The sequence below is a fragment of the Danio rerio genome, chromosome 1 (assembly GCF_049306965.1).
Source record: "Danio rerio strain Tuebingen ecotype United States chromosome 1, GRCz12tu, whole genome shotgun sequence".
In the NCBI taxonomy this organism is placed as follows: Eukaryota; Metazoa; Chordata; class Actinopteri; order Cypriniformes; family Danionidae; genus Danio; species Danio rerio.
The window spans coordinates 23,720,528-23,740,808 of record NC_133176.1 but is presented as its reverse complement, the minus strand read 5'-3'; the positions used below and the strand labels follow the sequence as shown (position 1 = coordinate 23,740,808).

The window sequence follows — 20,281 nt, the reverse complement described above, 5'->3', positions numbered from 1 at the left end:
ACGTACCACAGTTTGAGAACCACTGCTTTAGAGTATACTGTACATTGTGTTTAATACATTTAAAAGGGAAAGTTTAACAAAAATGTAATTCTTTATCAGCAGCGCATATTACGCTTTTATCTACACTGTAAAATATATTCTGCATTTTCATTTTCTCAACATAGTTTTGTAAGTTGAAACAACAAATGTGTTAATTCAACTTAACCTGGTAAGCTTTCGCTGTCCTAACTAGTCTGTAATAGACCAGCCTTCTTTAGGTTGTGCCCCATACTTCCAATCCAGCAGTTGGCGGAATATGTACCATTAAGTCAGTTTAAAGGATTTTTTTACCATCACCATGTGTATGTGTGGACTTGAATATGTGTGTGTCTGACAGAGATCTTTATCAGAAGGAAAAAAAAAATCTTTATCAGGTGAAAGGGATGTGACAGCATGTCTGACAGAGATTCTGCTGGAGTGAAGAAAGGAATGTCCTATAGAAGTGTGTGTGTGTGTGTGTGTGTGTGTGTGTGTGTGTGTGTGTGATACGCATGTAGAATGTTAAAATCATGATGCTGTGCTGTTTGCGTCACAGTATTTTGTGTGTGTGTGTGTGTGTGTGTGTGTGTGTGTGTGTGTGTGTGTGTGTGTGTGTGCGTGTGTGTTGGCATATGTGGTTTATGGAACCAATTTTCAGGTTTACCCACCAGCATTATGAGACCATTTTGTTTATGAGACCATTTTTGGTGGTCTCATAAACTAAAAATTTAAGTTGATATTAAAAATGGTTTAAATGATGATTATTCATTACAATGACCTAAATGATAATTATAAGACTTGTTTCAAAAGTTCACATTGTTATTTGGTTATTATTACACTTGGTGTGCTTTTTATGACCTTTACAAATATGGTCTTGTAAACCATGATGTGTATGTGTGATCTTTGAACAGCGCCTCTGTAGGCGGAACTTGGTACTGCACTTCTATACACACTCGCGCCAAATCTTACACAATTTCGCGCCATAAATTCAATCGCGGGAAAACGTCCCTCATGAAGACTGTGGACGTGACAGTCGCGCTTCAAGCAGCGAAACTCACATCAAACAAGTAAGTCATTTGTTTTTAATACTTTGTACATTATTTATTATTATATGTACTGTATTATTCCACTTGTTATTAAAAATAGCAAGTTTATTTATATATTTATATGCGGCGCGTACTGTTTTAGACAATAATAATTAGTGACTGGGAACAGAAGATGAGAACAAATAAACGTTAGAAATATGTGTTTGTAATGGCAGTATCAGACCTAAGTTAGTTCTTCAAAATGTGTATTTGCTAATAATAGCACGCGCTCGGCCTGTATCTGGCTCGGAAGCGCCGGTGTCGATTTAACCCAGAACCGGGCAGAGCTCACTCCTCCGCGGTAAACAATTCGCCGTCTGATTCCATGAGATGTAACGTTATGAAGCAATGACCATTCGAATATGGTATAAATAACATGGTAACAAGGTATATTAAACATAAATATGAAGTAGAAACAATTTACTAAACTTGAATTATTAAGCATGATTGAACAAAATGTTTGAATTTAGTAATGTAAATGTGTGGTTTTATTTTTTCTAATGTTTTTTTGTGATAAACTTGTGTTCAGTTAAACTGTACATTTGAATAAATGAACTTTTATTATGAAAAGAGGTTAACTAACCCTAGTTAAATAACTTTATTTGATCAAATTGTCAAAATAGTGCACTACTAACTTATATTTTGTTAAATGGTTTAAAATGTGATAACTGTATTATGAAATTTGATAATTATATTACTATTTTGTTCTGTTTTGGTCTTCTTTAGAGAATTTTACACTACGTCACATATATTAATACTGCTTTGCATATGTGGTATTGTATTGATATTATAAACTGTGAAGTTTAACCTTATATAATATTTTAACAGTGAATGAATGGTGGTAAGAGTCAAAGCAGAGGATTAAATCATTTGAAAGATGCTTCTCATCATGTGAGGTTGGGGAAGGATAAAGACATGCTTACGTGGAGGTACATCAGTGACATCAAAGGTACCAAAGTTTTGTACATGTTTTTTCTTACTGCAGGTAACCCCCAGTTAATGTTTCATTATAAGCATAGTGTATAAAATGTTTAGATGCAAAAAGGAGTTTAATTTAACACAAAAAAATTAAGTCATTAATGATGATTTGATGACATGACATTATAAATGTCAACAAATAACATTTAAATAATAATAATAATAATAAAAGAAATGTCCTAATTGAAAACCACACTTTTAAATGTTAATGTTTAATTTAAGAGTCTAAAAAATGCTAATATTAATGATTTCCATATTAGTGAAAAGTTAAAACTATTAAAGATTTTACACTATCCAGGGCCTGATTAACCAATGGTTAATAACACACATTGATGGAATAAGCCATTTACACAAATTTTGTTAGACAAGTGATGTCTGACCGACAGATACAACATAACTAAATAGCGCCAGTGGTGTAACTTGTAATGCACATAGCAACATGTTTTGACGCGATTGATCATCAACTCGAGTTCTAATATACTGTCTGCTGAACTTATTCTTATTTTTTTTCTCCCCATTGCATATCCGATGGGAAATACATATATTTTTAATAGGTAGGAAACATTTAAAAAAAAATTAAAATAATGCAAATGTTAAACAAAGTCACAAGTGCCTCGTGTGTTTTGATGATGTTTATCTTATTTCTCTAAATAGTTATTTTAAATATATAATAAAGTTATTTTCAAATGTTAGCAACATCTTAATAGAATTCATTTGTATTTATTTATTTGTGATGTTAGTCACTAGGGGTGTAACGGATCACTGTTGATCCGTGATCGATACGGATCACAACCCACGGTTCGGAATGCGCGTGACTCGAAGATTAATAACTTTTTTTGAACTTGTAGGTTAATCCAACATTTATAACAATCGCAGAGAGATCGTCTCCCGTGTCATTCAAATTGCATGAATGAAAGCATTTTGGCTTCCCTGTAAAATATAATGATGACGTTGTGGGACCTACCTAAATGCTTTTGGCTATTAAGGTGTTTTTTGTCACTGTTTGTTTAGCCTGCATTAATGCATTCATTATGGTAAGAATAAAATCACTGTTTAATGAAACAAGATGCTGGTGAAAGCAACTACATTGTGTAACCAACAGATGGCGACAAACAAACATCAAAATTATGTCATTGAATAGGTTTTCAAATATAATACACCTACAGTATAATGAAACATGAAGTTTTATGTGTGAATTGTTGAATCATTAATTGAAGATAAATATATGTTTTAGCTGGTTATTTCCTGATTTTTATTTTTTTATTAAAATTACAGGTGCTATATTCTGTTTGTTAAAAGCAATGTTTTATGCAGTAACATTTTTGTATAAATGGAAAGCAAATTGTCTCCTCCCTTTTTTGCTGATCCAAAAAATGGTCCGATCCATAACTCAAAAAACGTAGAGTGATCCGAACTGCAGATTTTGGATCCGTTACACCACTATTAGTCGCCCTTTCCCAAACCCTGGTTAGCCTGTCGATTATCATTTGCCACAACTAGCGCTACTTCACCCATATTCTCCTACCTCATGGCTCTGTTGAAGAGCATTTAATAGGTTGCACATGCCTTAATAAAGGTTGCCTCCCTCTCTTTAAAAACATTTTTTTAAAAACTAGGCATTTCCTCTTAGCAAATAGTCAATATCATATATTATTATTATCATTGTATTTAAATTGTCAGAAAATGTCACCATGTATAAAAAGCATGCAGATTTTTTCCTTTCCTTCTTTCCTTTTTTTAACTAAATAGCATGCTCTAATTGGTGAAGTGCATGTAAGTTTTGAAATAACCTGCACTGAATTGAGCGGACTGTAGTGTAGTATTTGCCGTAGATCAAAATGAGTGAACAAGTGGATTTGGCAATCACAAGAGAAAAAGAGGAGAGGGTGCATCTTTATTAAGGCATGTTTCATGTATTCACTCCTTCGAACAGACCCATGATGAGGAGAATGAGGGTATAGAAGACGTTATGGTAATGTTATGTGCAAGCTAGCATTAACCAGGCGGAGGATGCTAATGGCAGTGCAGACTGGATTCATCGTTTGTCTGAGGGCGTACTCGCACTGTACAGTTGCCATGAACCAGGCTGAAGCATGCTTTCCCCCCCTTCCGTTTCCCCCTACGGCCTGCACTCACATTGCATTCGTGCCTGGGCACTCTTATGTCATCGAACATGTGCTGTTCAGTAAGAGCTCTCGCAAAGCACAGTGGAGAATAGTAATAAATACCTTTTAAAATATATATTTTAGTACTGCTTCAGTTAACTTGAACAAGTGTACTTATACTATCAATTTTCACAAATTTTATTAATAAATTTTAAATGCTTAAAAAATAAGTTAAATCTTTGTAGACTATATATATATATATATATATATATATATATATATATATATATATATATATAATTTATTTTAAAAATGTGGGCAATATATTATAGATTCGTTTTGAAAAAAATGTATTCTATTCTTATTTTTTTTAATACAGACCTCTTGAGTTCTTAATCCGGGCCTGACACTATCAAATAGTAAAGTATTAGATAATTGTTTTGGGCCAGTTTCCTGTACAGTGTACTTTTTGTGCACTATTAAACCAACATAATGAATTTTTTCAATGATTTAGTTTCTTCTGTATCAGTTTTCACTGTTTGTCCTGAAAAGTTTGTGATGCATACTCTGTGGAGTCAGTGTTCATGTGTTGACAGAACTGTTTTTATTTGGCAGAGTTACAATTTTAATCTTGTATAAAAAAGTACCTTGTGTTTAATTTTAAAACATTGTTCTGCACGATATCACAACATACAATTGTAATTTTAGAGTGTGTCATGTGGAGGAGTTGACCTTCTCTCCTGTAACAAACATGAAAAAGCAAAGGTAGGGTATATTGGATTTTATTTTAAAAAATTGGCATATTTTGAACTGTATGTAGTATTAAATATAATGTTTAATAATGTCTGTTTAGCACACACTTGAGTTGTTTTAACTTTCATTTCTGTGTTTTGATTATGTTTTTCAGTCTCTTCATGAGCCATTATCTTTGAATTCTGAACAGAGTGAGCTTCAAAGAGGTTTGTCTATATAATTGTCTTCTAAATGTTGATCTGAAGAGATATTTTCTTATTGTTCCTGTATCTGTGCAGTTATTTTTATATAATAATACATTTAATATGGGTGTAGCGATACATTATTATATTGAGAATCGCAATATAACAATTCAAAGTTTTTTCTTTAGATTAGCCTCTATTCACACGGTGAGTATTATGCGTAAGATTAAACGCTTACACAGTGGCAGTATAAACTACTGTTGTTAAATGATGAAAATAATGCAAGTTGAAATCTGATGATGACAAATGCCTGATTATACCAGTGAAAATGATCTATTTGCATGTGGACCATAAGAGAGTGCAAGCATACATCTAACACTCATCTTCAGAATTTTGAATTTGTATTCTGATGTCATCTCTTAAATAAATACATAAATAAATAAATAAATAAATAAATAAATAAATAAATATATAAATATATAAATAAATAAAGCAGTCTTTTAGTCTAAATATAGAGAGATGAAGTTTGCTATTTTAATAGGACTAAGACAAGATATTTTCATTTATGTTTTTAATTTACGTTTTTATTTACATTTTCGTTGTTGATTATATTTTACTATCTCATTTTATGTTTCAGTACATAATAATAAACGAATAATGAAAATAAATAAATAATGAAAATAGGACATAAATTAAGTCTGGCAGGTTTATTTTTAATAATTTAGTTTCAGTTCCGTTTTTTTGTTTCAAAACGTCAATGTTCTGCTTTAAAATATAACTGTTTTGTTTTGTTTTTTTACTTAATGGCTCAGTAAGTTTTGTATTTTAATTTCATATTCAGTCACCTTGCATATGCGTGTGAAATATAATGCCGCATAACCGCGGAAAAAGAAGAAAAGGCTGTCAGTTAAAGCTAATCAAAATTAGCTATATTAAAATACAGCATTTATGTTAATACAGGCAGAGTGTAAACAAACGTTCGAGGTTAAAGAAGTAACCCTTCGTTCCCCGAGGAGGGGAACGGAAGTGCCATGAATGGGAGGATTCGGATCAGAAGCCGCTTATCTGGAGAGTATTGAACGGGCCAATGAATGAAATTAATTGGCAGCGTAAGCTTGCGCAGGTGTGCGACATCTGCAATCATCTCAGCATATAAGCACACCTGAAGCCAGCAGACGCCATCCTTTTAAGCTGAAGAGACTTTCAAACAGCTAAGGGACAGTCATTATGGCGACGGAATATGGCACTTCCGTTCCCCTCCTCGGGGAACGAAGGGTTACTTCTGTAACCTCGAACGTTCCCCTTCGGTTGGGGAACTTCAGTGCCATGAATGGGAGAATATGGAAAGCGCCATAATGACTGCACCTTACCAACACCCCCGATGAGGAGATAGTCAAGCAAGCGTGACGCACCCACATCATGGGGGGCGCGGTCCTCCAACGTGTCCCTGGCCCTAATTTATCCTACTTCAACAGAAGTTTTACGGATTTAGATATATTTTTTGGGAAGTCGTGAGCATCTAGATAATTCTAGGAAATACGACAGTACGTTGGGAAGCGTGCAATCCCGATAGGGAGGACGCTGCGGAGGCCATCCGTTACCCAAGGGGGGGATAGATGGCAGAATTTACCTATGGACTAGCCCTAAAAAGGGGGAGTACGCATAGCAAAGAGTGGTTAGCGGAGAGGGAAGACACGGGTCCGCCCAGGGGGGGGACTTAACCGTGGCGGAATAAGCATATGGGATCGCCTAGTGGGGATCACGCATAGCAGGCACCTATACCCAAAACGCGGGCTGACCAGCGGGCAGACCTACAACGTAGTGGGCCAGCAAGTGACTCCTCCGCTGAGTCAGTGCTGGGGGCCACGGAGGAATCTGCAGGGCTCACCTGACGGGGAACTTTACTGACAGATAAAAAAGGCGCACGTACCTCCGTGTTAGGGAGAATGGCGCAGCAAGCGTGTTTCAACACCCTACCGAGTTGTCTCCTCAATCACCAAAGGGTTACCTAATACCCTTGAGGAAACCGGCTCCACTCGCAGATTGTAAAACCTTGCAAATGTGTTGGGTGTCGCCCAGCCCGCAGCTCTACAGATGTCTGTTAGAGAGGCGCCGCGTGCATGCGCCCAAGAGGATGCAACGCTCCGAGTGGAGTGTGCACGTACTCCCGGGGGACACGGCTGACCTCGACTCGAATAAGCGAGTGAAATGGCATCCACAATCCAGTGGGATAATCTTTGTTTCGATACGGCACTTCCCTGCTGCCGACCGCCATAACAGACAAAGAGCTGCTCAGATGATCTAAAATTCTGAGTACGGTCCACATAAATGCGCAGAGCGCGAACTGGACAAAGTAAAGAAAGGGCTGGGTCTGCCTCCTCCGGGGGCAGCGCTTGCAGGTTCACTACCTGATCTCTAAAGGGGGTGGTAGGAACCTTGGGCACATAACCGGGGCGGGGTCTCAGGATAACGTGAGAGTAATCCGGCCCGAATTCCAGGCACGAGTCACTGACCGAAAATGCCTCCAGGTCCCCGACCCTCTTGATGGAGGCCAACGCAACCAGCAGAGCTGTCTTCAGGGACAGAAATCTTAGAGATACTGATTCGAGTGGCTCAAAGGGATCGGATCGCAGACTCGTGAGAACGAGGGCGAGATCCCAAGAGGGCATGAGAGGGGGGCGAGATGGATTAATTCGCCTAGCACCCCTAAGGAACTGGATGACCAGGTTATGCTTTCCCACGGTGCCGCCAGCTACCGCGCTATGATAAGCGGAGATGGCGGCCACGTAAACCTTGAGAGTGGAGGGCGACAGCCTGCTGTCCAACTTCTCTTAAAGGAAAGAGAGCACAACACTAATCTGGCAATTTCGGGGGTCTTCTCTGCGAGAGACGCACCATTCAGTGAATAGACTCCACTTCAGGGCGTAGGCGCGCCTCGTGGAGGGGGCTCTAGCCTGAGTGATGGTATTAACCACCGCAGTCGGTAGGTTACCTAAGTCTTCCTCGCGTCTAGGGACCACACGTGGAGGTTCCAAAGATCGGGGCGAGGGTGCCAGATGGTGCCCTGTCCCTGAGAGAGTAGGTCCTCTCTCAAAGGGATCCGCCAGGGGAGGGCCGTCGCGAGGAGTGAGAGCTCTGATATCCAGGTCCGGTTGGGCCAAAGGGGCGCAACTAGCAGAACCTGTTCCTCGTCCTCCCTGACCTTGCACAGAAACTGCGCGAGCAGGCTCACTGGGGGAAACGCATACTTGCGCATGCCCCGAGGCCAGCTGTGGGCCAGTGCATCCGTGCCGAGAGAGCCCTCGGTCAGGGAAAAAAACAACTGGCAGTGAGCGTTCTCGGGGGAAGCAAACAGATCGATCTGGGCCTCCCCGAATCGCGCCCATATCAGCTGAACAGACTCGGGGTGGAGTCTCCATTCTCCAGGGCGTAACAGCTGTCGTGAGAGCGCATCGGCTGCACGATTGAGCGTGCCTGGGACGTGAATGGCGCGCAGCGATTTCAGCCGCGGGTGACTCCAGAGGAGCAGACGGCGGGCGAGCTGAGACATGCGGCGAGAGCGCATACCCCCCATGCGGTTGATATACGCCGCCGCCGCCGTACTGTCCGTCCTGACCAGCACGTGTTGCCGCTCCAGCACCGGTAAAAAGCGGTGGAGAGCGAGGAACACTGCCAACAGCTCTAGGCGATTGATATGCCAATGCAGCTGGGCACCCTTCCAGAGGCCCGCAGCCGCATGCCCGCGACACACGGCCCCCCAACCCGTGTTGGAAGCGTCTGTTGAAACAACAACATGGCTGGACGCCTGTCCTAGAGGCACACCGGCCTGTAGGAACGAGGGGTCGTTCCAAGGGCTGAGGGCGCGGCGACACAGCGCAGTAACCGAGACCCGGTGTGTGCCCGCGTGCCATGCGCGTCTGGGGACCCGATCGTGAAGCCAGTGCTGAAGTGGTCTCATATGGAGCAACCCGAGCGGCGTGACGGCGGCTGCGGATGCCATATGCCCCAGGAGCCTCTGAAAGAACTTCAGTGGGACCACTAGTTTGCTGTCGAGCTCCCTCAGACAGTTCAGCAACAGGCGAGCGCGTTCCTCGGAGAGGTGCGCTACCATGGTGATCGAGTCCAGCTCCATCCCGAGAAAAGAAATCCTCTGCACGGGGGCGAGTTTGCTCTTTTCGCGGTTGACCTGAAGCCCCAGTAGGCGGAGATGCCGAAGCACCTCGTCCCTGTGCATAATCAATTGCTCCCGCGAGTGGGCTAAAATCAGCCAGTCGTCGAGATAATTGAGTATGCGAATGCCCGCGAGCCGAAGGGGCGCTAGGGCACCCTCCGCGAGTTTGGTGAAGACCCGCGGAGACAGAGAGAGCCCGAAGGGGAGGACCTTGTACTGCCACGCTCGACCCTCGAACGCAAACCGCAGAAATTGGCGGTGGCGTGGAAGAATGGAGACATGGAAATACGCGTCCTTCAGGTCTATGGCTGCAAACCAATCCCGAGGACGAACGCATTGGAGAATGCGCCTCTGCGTGAGCATTCTGAACGGCAGCTTGTGCAGACAGCGGTTCAAAACGCGCAGATCTAGGATTGGCCGTGACCCACCGCTCTTTTTGGGTACGATGAAGTATGGGCTGTAAAACCCACTCTCCATCTCGGCTGGAGGAACCGGCTCGATTGCACCCTTCGCCAGGAGGGCAGCAATCTCCTCTCGCAAGACAGGGGCGGACAGGGGGTTGACCCTGGAGAAATACACGCCCGTAAACTTGGGGGGCCGTTTCGCGAACTGAATCGCGTAACCGAGTCTGATTGTGCGTATGAGCCACCGCGAGGGGCTGGCCCGCGCTAACCAGGCAGGCAGAGCCCTCGCTAATGGAGTCATCGCTACAATCGCTGACGTACCAGCGGTGGGGCAGCGCGGAGTGGGTGTGCTGATCCGGGAAGCACGAGGGTCCCGCGGAAAAGCTGGAGGAGAGCGATTCGCTCTGGCTCCGCACCCTGACTCCGGAGAGGGGGCTGGAGGGCTGAGGGAAGGGAGACCGTCCCCCCAGCGCTCGTGAGCCACTGGCGAAGCACGTAGAGTCTGCGAGCCGGAAGGCAGCGCGTCCCGGACTGGCAGAACTCGTGCAGTCACATCCGGGGAAGGGAAAAAGTGCTCTTTTACTGATGTTTTGGTGGCACTGAAAAGTACCGTTGTTATCGGGGCCCCGCCCTCCAGCGGGGAAAGAGCAAGTTTCCTCTTCTCCGGATGGCCTGTCTCAGGGACGCTTCGCGGTCCGTTTACCGGACTTAACGGCGCCCTGGGCAGGAGGGGCTGCCTGCTTTCGAGGTGAACGCCGCGCCCGCTTGGCCGGAGGCGCAGGCGGGGGCGGGGCAGCACTCGTTGGCGGGCGCCCTCGGCGAGGAACAGCGGAGGTGGATGGCTCGGCGGGCGGAGCGGGCTTACGGCCACGCCGATAGATGACATTGCCCATCGCATCCGACTGCTCTTTCACCGCCTTGAATTCCTGGGTGAATTCACCGACGGTGTCGCCGAACAGGCCAGCCTGGGATATGGGCGAGTCAAGAAAGCGAACTTTGTCAACGTCGCGCATATCGGCCAGGTTTAGCCAGAGGTGGCGTTCCTGAACCACAAGTGTGGACATCGTCCTCCCCAGCGCACACGCGGCGGACTTAGTAGTCCGAAGAGCATAGTCGGTCGCGGTGCGCAGCTCATGTAATAAGCTTGGGTTGGACCCGCCCTCGTGCAGCTCGGCCAGCGCCTGCGCTTGGTAGCGCTGGTAGGTGGCCATCGCGTGCAAAGCAGAAGCAGCCTGGCCCGCAGCCTTATAAGCTCTGGCTCCGAGGGAGGCAGACAACCTACAGGCTTTGGACGGGAGGCGGGGCAAACCCCGCCACGTAGAGGCGCCGCGCGGACAAAGATTGACCGCGATAGCGCGCTCCACTGACGGGATCGCCTCATACCCCCTGGCAGCTCCGCCGTCAAGGGCGGTGAGGGCGGAGGCACTCGCAGCACGGGCAGAGAAAGGTGCCCTCCAGGACTGCGTGAGCCTACTGTGCACTTCCGGGAAGAAGGGGACGAGAGGCTTCGAAGGCTTCGCCTTCTGGTCCTCTACGTAGCACCCATCTAGTCGGTCCGGCCGCGGAGCTGGGGGATAAACCATCTCCAACCCCACGGCCGAAGCAGCCCGGGAAAGCACGGCTAACATGTCCGCTTCAGGATCCGATTTGACAGCGCTCACCTGCCCGGAGGGGGCGAGCGGGTCCGGATCTTCGTCGGACAGTGAAAGCCCACCCTCCGATGCCGCGGAGGACATCTGATCTCCGGTGTCAGCGAGTGTGAGAGCTACCATCTGGTTAGACGGATCACTCTCACCACCCGAAGCTTGGATGGAGCGCCGTGAGGAGCGAGAGGTCCGCGAGCCCGTGGGCGGCGGATTAGCTCCCGCTGAAACCCTCAGATCTGCCCGAGCGCCCGCTGCTTTTTTAGAACAGGAGGCAACTGGGGTGGCTCGCTCTCTTGCGAAAGTTAGCCGCGATCTTAGCTGTGCAACGGTCATGGCATCGCAATGACGACATGAACCGCCCGCGAGCACCGCATTAACATGCTGGACCCCCAAACATGCAATGCAGTGATCGTGTCCATCATCCGGAGACAGGAAACCCCCGCATCCAGAAACGCACAGTCGGAGCGCCATCCTGAAAAGGACGTGCTGCACGACTGTGTTGCTCTTTTAGGAAAGTTGCAACTATACGCACCGCTCTGGAGGACCGGACCCAAAGAACCGCAGGCAAGGGAGTAACCCAGCTCGACCGTCTGCCACCGCGAAGACCCACTCTGGACCGGGAGACACACTCGTTCGCTCTGAAGTGCTGATCAGCAAGAGGAACCCTCATCGACTCACTCAGAAAGGATCTGAAGCGAAAAGGATGGCGTCTGCTGGCTTCAGGTGTGCTTATATGCTGAGATGATTGCAGATGTCGCACACCTGCGCAAGCTTACGCTGCCAATTAATTTCATTCATTGGCCCGTTCAATACTCTCCAGATAAGCGGCTTCTGATCCGAATCCTCCCATTCATGGCACTGAAGTTCCCCAACCGAAGGGGAACTCAAGGCTAAGATATGCGCTTGCTTTTTAATGCATTTAAAATATAAATAAATGTTTTTTTTTTTTTTTTACTTTTTTTGTATGGTAAAGGACAATGCACATTATGTTATTGATGTAAACTTAGGCTAAAACTTACCATAAACGTGACCTACCTCAAGCAGATCACTTAAAGTGTAATAAAAATAATGTTGCCGCAGGACATAAACGAAGTCCCGCAAGTTTATTTTTAATAATTTAGTTTCAGTACTATTAATTTTTTTTTCTCAAAACATCAATAGCACCTTCAATAATCTAAACATTAAAGATGGACCGCAAGATGTGTTGAGTGGCTATATGTGGTGAAGAACAATGGCAAAGCTAAGTGTGATTATTGTAATAAACTAATAAGTTATAAAGCAGAGAGTCCCGACCAACAGGACTGACTTAGCATATGCGGTTGGCTCATTCTTCACGAATATAGAATTAAAATAATGGCGCGTTAGGTTCATTGTGCATTACGCAGGTGCAACCAACAAGAGTTGTGCATTTTAGTTTAACTTTTTTGAGCGTTATAAGCAGCTCGGTGTTAGTTTTTAATTTAATATATATTGAGCCGAAACTAAGCAGCGCATTCTCTCCGCCTCCTCGTTTATAACCAGCGGGACACGCCACTGACGCAGGAGAGACCGGAGTCGTTCATAATCTTAGCTGATGTGTCGGAGTCGAAAGAATATATCAAAGAGGAATGTTCTTTTTACAGTGCCGATATGTTTAATCTTTTTTCCCCTGTCATTTCTCTTCAGCAAATTATATTTTTAAAGCTGCTTGATTCTTTTAAAACCGAAAGCAGAGCCCGTCAATTGGTGTTTTTTCATAAGATACTCCTTTATTAATGTTTTATTTTATAAGTGTCTTTAATGTGCTTTTTAATAGTTTTATTTTATTCAAAGCAGCACCTAAAAGCGAATTTATCCTCAAATCGTGGCATTAGAGCGATGTCATGTCGCATATATTGCCTTTTTTTCTGATCTTTTTGCATAAAGGTTTTAATCAAAAGACAGGTAATTTAATTACTTTCGATGTGCTAAAATATTTGTTAAATAAATGTTATTTAAAAAAAGGCATATGCAATGTGCTCTGACGGGTAAAATCAGATTCTTTCTCTCTTTTAAGTTCAAAGCAAATTTGAATGCCAAAGGATTTTAGATGCATATTTAAGACTATATGTAGTATATTAACATCAACAAATTAATAAAATAAGTAGCAAATGAGAAATAAATGACAGACAAGTTGATAAAAACAGACATTATCTCTAAAAGTTATCAGAATTGCAAGATTAAAACAGCTGAATATAGGCCTAAAATAAATCTAGAAAGCTTGCGCACTGATATTTATTCTTTTTTTTTTTTCGAATAACGAACAATTTCAACCGCGGGGAGATACCGACAGCTTGATTTGCAGTATTTTCTAACATGTTAGAAGCGGGCAGCGGACATCAGCCAGCCGTAGAGACGGGCCGGCACAAAAAAACATGGCTGCCGGTGGGGAAGCGGCTGTGCCCTCAGCAGCTGATTGAGACGGAGCTGCATATCCTAACTAAGTGCACTAAATACTCCGAGACAGGCACATGCACATAGGGCTCAACCTGTGCAGTGCACATGCCCTTTGTAGTCTTGGATAGAAAGTGCCCTTCCAAAATGATCAAAAGTGCCCCCGCGACGCGGCACACCCTCGGTCCCGCCCTTCAGTAGGCGCGCGACAACACCGCGTCAACACCGCTCTTCAGTACGCGCGCAACAACAACCAACCCCCCCCCCCCCCCACCCCCCCCCCTGCTCCGAGATCCAGGAGAAATTTTACCCGTTAATCCAACACATACAAAACAATTTGAGTCCCTGTCGAACAGAACCCATCTTACTGGGGGAGTGTGTGTGCTGCTGTGTGTTCAACCACCCGCTCCTGTCTCCAACACACAAGCTGGAACTCTTTGTGGACCTACTTTTAATAATAGGCTACTATTATTACCTTTATACTGTTTAATGTTATCAAAAATCTATTTTTATTTTTATTATTCTATTTTTATTTTTTTATTCTATTTTTATTTTTATTAATCATTTTTTTATTATGTTATTTTCATATTTGTTTGCACTACTGCCCTTTTTGCACTGTCTTGTTTGTGAGACGCGACGCTGCACTGCTTTGGCAAAACGAATGTACAGTTACTTGTCATGCCAATAAAGCACCTCAAATGTGAAAATGTGAAAATAGCCTAGGCAACAAATAACAAATAGTAGTCTAATAATAACAAAAAAAATGCCCTTTTCATTTTCATACAATAGGCCTATGTGTGGGTTGTGACAATATGTGTTTAATTAAGCTATAAAGATTTGCCTATCAGATGAAATGCATAGTAAAATATGAAATAAATGTCTCTTTTGCTGAATATTTAATTAATCTATATATTTAATATTTAAAAAATCAACTCCTTTTTGCCCAGAGAAAGAGGCGCGCGGCACTAGCGGACATGGGGCGCTTTCCCAAAAAAAGACGTAGGCTACAGTAACTTGCGGCTGAACTATGCACAGTTTGGGGAAAAAAAAGGATATAGTGATGCATGTTTCCCAAAACCCCTAGTTTCTCTGTCGCAGATCCATCATTTGAATCACGTTATAAGTAAAACGCACATAATGATAAAGCACACCATCATCTCGAGGGCAATTAAATGAAGACAACCTAAACATATTTTTAATTGTTTATTTATGTAATGTGAGTTTTTATAACTTTGTTCTTTAAATTATTTCAATATAACTTAGGCTATTCTATCGTGATGACACCATAAAAGGCCTTCAATGCACTGATATAGGTAATAGGGATACAATGAAAAGCCGATTTTACTATTGACCCTGTTTTTATTCATTGACGGCTTCCCAACGCCGCAATTCTGTTGCGCGAAAAAAAGCTGCTGCAAATAAGCAAATTTATGACAAAACACATAATAGTTTCATGAAAGTAGTAGCTGGTGTGCTTCATCTGCGTGATTCTGATTTGACATTCTTCCGCTAAACTTGCTCTGTGTTGAGGTGTGAATGGGCTGTGCTCTTTGCTATTGAGGCTAAGACATCAAGATGTAAATGAGCTATAGTTCTCTTTGCAACTTTCAATTTTGAGGTGGGGGAAGTGGGAAGAGGCAATTCAAACGTACCATCTCTAAAAATAAAAAGGCCGCTTACGCGGCATTTGTGTTTAAAGATTATTACCTTATTTTTATGTTATTATTATTAATTTATTCATTCATTCGTTCGTTCATTTTCTTTTCGGTTTAGTCCCTTTATTAGTCTGTGATCGCCACAGCGGAATGAACCGTCAACTTATCCAGCATATGTTTTACGCAGTGGATGGCAGGAGGGCCAGCTTTAAATGTAAGGCTGTTGCATAAAATAATACAATTTTAATTTATAAGTTACTTTGCTGCGTCCCCCTTGATGTTTCAATAAAGCATAATAATCTACACACCATATTAAAGACACAGCAGACATAAAGGTTGTGTGTGAGAGCCCGAGCAAAAAAGGATCAGAAATGGATCACGCACGCACAAGAAAAAAGGCAATTATGCAACACATGACATGCATCGCTCTCAATTGACGGGCTCTGCTTTCTCTTTAATCAAGCAGCTTAAAAAATAATTTGATGAAGAGAAATGACAGGAAAAAAGTAAAAAAATAAAAATAAAAACATTAAACGTATCGGGACTGTTGAAAGAACATTCCTCTTTAATATATTCTTTCGACTCGGATACATCAGCTAAGATTATGAATGACGGAGTAGGCTATCTCTCCTGCTTGCTTCAGTAGCGTGTCCAGCTGGTTATGAACGAGGAGGCGGAGAGAATGCGCTGTTTAGTTTCGGCTTGATATATTTATATAAAAACTAACACCGAACTGCTTATAACGCTCAAAAAGTTAAACTAAAATGCACAACCCTTGTTGGTTGCACCCGCGGCATAAAAAAACCTAACCCGCCATTATTTTAATTCTATATTCGTGAAGAATGAGCCATAAGATTGAGATCGTTGACGGTGCTCTCCAGCGGCAAGTTCCTGGCGAGTGAAAAAATTTGTATGCAGAAATAGGACAAGAGGAAAAACATTTTAAATTATATAACAAGCATCGTATTCTTTCAAATCCTCGCCCAGTTTTAGTACAAGTTGTGTTATTTATATTTGTGGCTGTGAAGTTTATTTATATATATATATATATATATATATATATATATATATATATATATATATATATATATACCTGACCAGCGCTGATAGCAAACGCATAAAGGACAGAGTGAAGGAATTTCTACGGTCCACACGAACCTCTGTTAGCGCCCACCGACGTCTTCAGTATTAGAGACAACTTAAAAGAAAACATTCAGTTATTTTTGTATTTCTATTTGCTTTTTTTCCGTGGAATAAATATATCCTCTTAACCAACTGTATGACTGTTTTTTTTCCGATTATACGCAAAAGAAATAGTTTTTAACGTGTTTTTCATGCTTTATTTCTAACACGTTTATGAATTATAAGTTTTAGCCTAAGGTTACCAATCAAAACAACAATAACAACATTATTATACATCATAGTAGCATGTAGACTATAAAAAGGCAACATATCGACTCATGCGCACACATGAGGCCCGTTGCCAGCCTGGTGAAAGGGATGGTTCTTTTTTTCTCAAGTGGACCTTTTTGCAGTTACGCCTCAGTTTCCATTTAACTATGAGATTTAAATACTACATTTTAGTGACTTTTTTGCTGGATTAGCCAGTCAGATGTCATTATAACCACACTTTTTGATGTACTAAAATATTTCCTAAAAAGTGCAGTTAAAAAATTCAAACAAGAGAAATTTTTTAAATACAAATTTATTAAATCATATGTCATTAGAAAAATAGCAATCTGTTTTAAAGTTTTAAAGTAAAAAAAAAAAAAAAAATATATATATATATATATATATATATATATATATATATATATATATATATATATATATATATATATATATATATATATCATTTATTAGACAAAAAACACACTGGCCAAACCTTTGACAGCTTTTTCTTCTTTTTTCGCGGTTATGCGCGCATTAGCCTATATTTCATATGCATATGTAAGGTGACTGAAATTAAAATTAAAATACAAAACATACTGATCCATTAAATAAAAAAAACAAAACAACAATTTTACTTTAAAGAAGAACATTGACGTTAACATTATTTTATTATACTTTAAGTGATCTGATTGAGGTAGGTCACGTTTATCAATAGTAAATTTTAACCTAAGTTTATATTAATAACATACAGTGCATTGTTCTTTACCATACAAAATAAAAAATAATAAAAGAAACATTATACACCATAGTCGCCTGTAGCCTAAAAAGGCCGCAAATCTTTTTAAATGCATTAAAAGGCAAGCGCATATCTAAGCCTTGAGTTTGTTCACACTCTGCCTGTATTAACTTACATGCTGTATTTTAATATAGCTAATTTTGATGAATTAGCTCTAACCTTTGACAGTTTTTTTTTCTTTCCGTGGTTATGCGCGCATTATATTTCAAATGCATATGCAAGGTGACTGAAATTGAAATTAAAATACAAAACATACTGGGCCATTAAGTAAAAAAACAAAACAACAGTTATACTTTAAAGAGAATTTTAAAGAGAACATTGTTGTTTTGAAACAAAAAAAAATAACTGAAAATTATTAAAAATAATCCTGCGAGATATGTCCTGCGGCAAAATTATTTTATGAAGCAGTATTCAACTTAAGCTCTTTAGACCATGCGCCTGACCGTTTCTTAGTGTTTCACCACATGTCCTTAAATACATAAGGCCTATTTTTATTATTTTTCATTATTCGTTTATTATTATGTACAATAATTGTGACATAAAATTAAATAGTAAAATATAATCAACAACGAAAATGTAAATAAAAAGGTAAATTAAAACATAAATGAAAAGGTCTTGTGTTAGTCCTACCAAAATAGCAAACACTGAAAATCTCTTTACATTTAGGCTAAAAGACTGCTTTAATTTTTTTAATTTAGGCATACTTAGAATATTTGTACTGAATGTTTGTGCTTTCATATTAGTTGTCTTTAACTTCTTCAATTCTATTTTTCAAAAAGAATCCTCTTTGCACTTAAAAAGTTTAGAATAACAATAAATCGTGTTAACAAATTTTAAATGATTAATAAAGGAATTATAAGGCTTTGACTTATTGTTTAATCTCATTTACAAGCACAATAGCATATTTAAGGCTGCTGTGTGGGCTATTTCTGTCGGTTCGCATCCCGTCCCTTTGCGCCCCCTGGCGGCTCATTCACAAACTGCGGTCATACACTAAAAACAAAGCGGCTCCTATTTCAAACGGCGGCGGTATATGACGCGGCGGTAATAGTCACTTTGAACTCTCACCTACTGTATGTCTATTTTATGTGAGTTAGCAGCAAGCTATTGTTTTATTAAATCTGTGTGTTTCTTCATGGTTTATGAGGACATGATTGGTTATGCAAGACTTGAAGCTTTCAGTAAGTGAATCATGTTTTCTTCATCTTTCTTTGCTTCTCCCTTTCGGTACCTCCATGAGCCCGTCGCTTGGACAAACACAAACAGAGTTGTTTTCTACAGAGGTTTGTTAATTCTTTTGTCAAGCTATTTTGACACTCCTTAAAGGCATAGTTCACCCAAAAATGAACATTTACTCACTATTAATTTACCCTCAAGTGTTTCAAACCTTTATGGGTTTCTGTTTTTCTGTTTAATAAAACAAATGAGATACTTTAAAAAAAGATGGAAACATGTAACCATTGACTTACATAATAGAAAACACAAATAATATGAAAGTCAATGGTTACAGGTTTCCATCGTTTTTCAAAGTATCTTCTTTTGTGTTTAACAGAAAAAAGAAACCCTTAAAGGTTTGGAACACTTGAGGGTAAATTAAAAGTGAGTAAATGTTAATTTTTGTGTGAATCATCCCTTTAAGTGCTAAAATGACAGTTTCCTATTTCTGCTAAATGCAGTGTAGCAGTCCTGTGTGTTTAGTCATGGTTTATGAGGACCAAGTATGTCTATTAGATGTGACTTAGCAGTAGGATATTGTTTTAATAAATCTGTGTGTTTACTCATGGTTTATGAGGACACAGTATGTGTAGGTTTACATGGTGCTACCAGTAGACTATTATAACATGTGTTTCTTCATGGTTTATGAGGGCATTTTTTGTTATGCGAGACTTCAAACAGTTAGTAAAGAAATGTTACATTTTCTTTATCTTTGTTTCTCTCTTTCAGTACCTCTATGAGCTCGTCACTTTGACAAACACAGAGTTTTCTTCTACAGAGGTTTGTTAATTATTTTGTCAAACTATTTTGACACTTTTTAAAGGGATAGTTCTCCCAAAAAGTACAATTGTGTCATCATTTGCTCACCCTTTAATTGTCTCAAACCTTTTTGGGGTTATTTATTCTGTTAAAGACAAAAGAAAATACTTACAAATAATATGGAAGTGAATGATTACAGGTTTCCATCTTTTTTTGTTTTCTACCATGGAAGTCAATGATTGCAGATTTTCTTCCACCTAATGTCTTGTTTTTGTTTTTTATCAGAAGAAATAAACATGTAAAGGTTTGGAACCCTTGAAGGTAAATTGTTAGTGAGTAAATGTTCATTTTTGGGTGAATCATCCCTTTAAGTGCTAAAATAACAGTTTCATATTTCTGCTAAATGCAATGTAGCAGTCCTGTGTGTTTTGTCATGGTTTATGAGGACACTGTATGTAGAATGCAATGTTAGCAGTAGACTATTGTTTTATAACGTGTGTGTTTCTTCATGGTTTATGAGGACATGATTGGTTAAACGACTCTTAAAGCTTTCAGTAAGCGAATCTCATGTTTTCTTCATCTTTCTTTACTTTTCTCTTTCAGCACCTCCATAAGCCAGTTGCTTTGGCAAACACAGAGTTGTCTTCTACAGAGGTTTGTTAATTCTTTTGTCAAGCTATTTTGATACTTCTTGAAAGGATAGTTTTACC

At 40.8% G+C, this 20,281-nt stretch overlaps 1 protein-coding gene and 1 long non-coding RNA gene across 7 annotated transcripts in view; one reads left to right on the top strand and one right to left on the bottom strand.

The window, feature by feature from the left end:
* The window catches only part of dnah6 (dynein, axonemal, heavy chain 6), a 233,378-nt gene that overhangs the window by 63,058 nt on the left and 150,039 nt on the right, over positions 1–20,281 (bottom strand). The gene's annotated exons all lie outside the window — the stretch shown is intronic.
* Positions 1,009–20,281, top strand: part of LOC110439140 (uncharacterized) — a 42,175-nt gene continuing 22,902 nt past the window's right edge. For 2 of the 6 annotated variants that reach the window (XR_012406155.1, XR_012406148.1), the window contains exons 1-7: positions 1,009–1,085; positions 1,932–2,052; positions 4,895–4,951; positions 5,094–5,145; positions 18,864–18,880; positions 19,542–19,592; positions 20,175–20,225. This is a non-coding gene — a long non-coding RNA (uncharacterized lncRNA). Of the gene's footprint in view, positions 1,086–1,931; positions 2,053–4,861; positions 4,952–5,093; positions 5,146–17,394; positions 18,881–19,541; positions 19,593–20,174; positions 20,226–20,281 lie in introns of those variants that run through there. The other 4 variants (XR_012406142.1, XR_012406154.1, XR_012406140.1 and 1 more) reach the window with 4 other exon arrangements.